The sequence below is a fragment of the Babylonia areolata genome, chromosome 24 (assembly GCF_041734735.1).
Source record: "Babylonia areolata isolate BAREFJ2019XMU chromosome 24, ASM4173473v1, whole genome shotgun sequence".
Taxonomy (NCBI): Eukaryota; Metazoa; Mollusca; class Gastropoda; order Neogastropoda; family Buccinidae; genus Babylonia; species Babylonia areolata.
The window spans coordinates 23,269,027-23,271,526 of NC_134899.1; the positions used below are offsets into that span (position 1 = coordinate 23,269,027).

Here is a 2,500-nt window from a genome sequence, read left to right on the forward strand (position 1 = left end):
TATATTATGATAATGAGAGATGGCGACACCTGTCCGTCCCGTCGTCAGTTCCGTCCTGCTGGTCTCCGCTACCCATGTGGGCCTACTACACCCTAACCATTGAACCCCAGTCCACCCTCCCTCCTTCTCCCCCCACCCCCTAACCACACACACAGACACAGACAGACAGACAGACAGACACCCAAACAATTTTTGTGTGTTTCTTGTAATTGTTTATTTCCATATTATCCTTTCCAGACCCCCACTTCCCCCATTACCCCCCCCCCCTCCCCCCTTTTTTTCTTCTCTTTTTTTCTGAGGGCAGGATGTAAAAATGCTGAATAAGCTTATTCTTTTACCCTCAATAAAGATCATTTTGACTTGACTTCACAGAGAGAGAGAGAGAGAGAGAGAGAGAGAGACAGATACATACAGACACAGACAGACAGACAAACAGACAGACAGACACACACACACAAACACACAACACACAGATACATACAGACACAGACAGACAGACAGACAGACACACACATACACGCGCGCGCGCGCGCACAGACACACACACACACGCATCCGCCTCATTATTATGACCTCTCTGCATGCCATACCCTCTCTCTCACATCAGTCAGTGTAGTTTTAGTTATTGGGCCCACGCGCAGTGAAGCACACGACAGATGTTGTGGAAACACGAAACACTATGGCATTTTAAAAAGTCGTGGTAAAAGAAAGAAAGAAGGAAAGAAAGTAAGAAAAACAGAAACTATGACTTTGTGAAACTCTACCGTGCTTTCATCCACTTCCTGTCAATTAAAAAAAAAAAAAAAAAAAAGTGAAGAGATTATTTCAGTTTCTGAAGACAATGAGGTGTTTTCTTGTATTCCTATGTAAAATAATATAAGACAGGGTTTGCTGAAGTCACAGCAGGTTTCAAGGATTTCATGAAATAATTGTGACACGTTTCACAGTTCTTTCTGTCACACACACACACACACACACACACACACACACACACACACACACACACACACACACATGCACGTCCTATGACTGTTATTTTACACCAAACTGTCGTCACAAGTTTCAAGTTTTAATTATCCTTTCACTCCTATTGGAGTATGGATGATTACTGCAAAATGATCTTTTCATGCCCAAAACAAACATTTCCAAATATACAACAATGTCACATTAAAGTTGAGAAAACACAAATGTCTTTTAACTCCAAAAGTATAGCTAGGCAACATTTGCAAATCTAATCATCTTACTTACAGCTAAAATGACTTTTTTGCCTCCTTCGAGCATATTACAAAAATTAAAAACCGATTTTGGAGACAAATATTTTTTTTAGGAACACACACACACACACACACACACACACACACACACACACACACACACACACACACACACACACACACAGAGTACTGTCTATGCATGTCCTTTGTTATTTTTACACCAAACCGTCATTTCACCGAAGCTATACCACGGTTAGGTGATCATAGTTATCGAGGCCCGATGAAAGATTTAACGAAGCGGAAGTTCTGTTATTTTTATTATTTTATTTTTAATTTTCTTTTAACCGTAGCCATGTTGAATAAAGCTTGGGCGAAGCAAAAACTATGTTTGAAAATACCATTCTCAAGACAGGGAAAGACGGTAGCTTTTATTGTTTTTGATCTTTGATTATCACAAAAGATTACTCAAAAGTTGTGAGACCTGGAGTTTGTACCTGGATTTCCTGAGGGAAATTAATGTATTTTACTCGATTTGAATTTTACGTGTTCTGAGACATACATTGTTGATGCAATCTTTTTTTTAACACTGTCACAATAATTTCGTCGCGGTTTCAGTTTGACATGGTTCGAGTGAGAATGAGTGAATTGGCACACACACACACACACACACACACACACACACACACAGACGTAAACTGCCCTCCCCTCCACAAAAACAACAATACCTCAGATGATGAACCCCAACCACTTCAATCACAACTTGAGTCGGACCACAGTCTCTCAGTCACGTTCTTGGCTCCAGGCCCAGCCTTGAAAGAAAACCTCGTCGACTTCAAAACACCAACACAAATCAATACCGTAGTTAGCTCCTACACGCGGGCATACAACGTCAAACCGGCGCTGCTTTAAAGCGTTTAATGATCACTAGCTTGCACACAGGTAGATAAAAGGTACACGGGAACGGATCCTGGGTGTCACAGGAGTATTCCTTGACATCAGATGTCAAGGCAATAGGCAGTGATTGCCACACTTCCTCAGGCATTCAGCGAGTGTTCGGCCCCCGCCACCACAATGACCTGCTCCCCCCCCCCCCCAACACACACACACACCTACACCTCCCCGCCCCACTTGTGGGTTTCCAGGACAACCCTCGGTCTCACATTTCAGGACTTCCTCCAGCTCCACCCCACGCTGGGACTGGTACCCACGAGGACCCTGACCGACTCTCTCCTATCTTCTGGTGTAGACTCCTAGTACGAACCACAGCGCCCCATCAGGAGGGAAAC

At 43.3% G+C, this 2,500-nt stretch overlaps 1 protein-coding gene across 1 annotated transcript in view; it reads right to left on the reverse strand.

Moving 5' to 3' along the window:
• The window catches only part of LOC143298526 (uncharacterized), a 34,816-nt gene extending 32,799 nt beyond the window's left edge, over positions 1 to 2,017 (reverse strand). Inside the window, exon 1 of the mRNA XM_076611379.1 lies at positions 1,940 to 2,017. The gene's annotated coding sequence lies outside the window, so the exon portion shown is untranslated. The remainder of the gene's footprint in view (positions 1 to 1,939) is intronic.
• Positions 2,018 to 2,500: the final 483 nt, after the last annotated feature.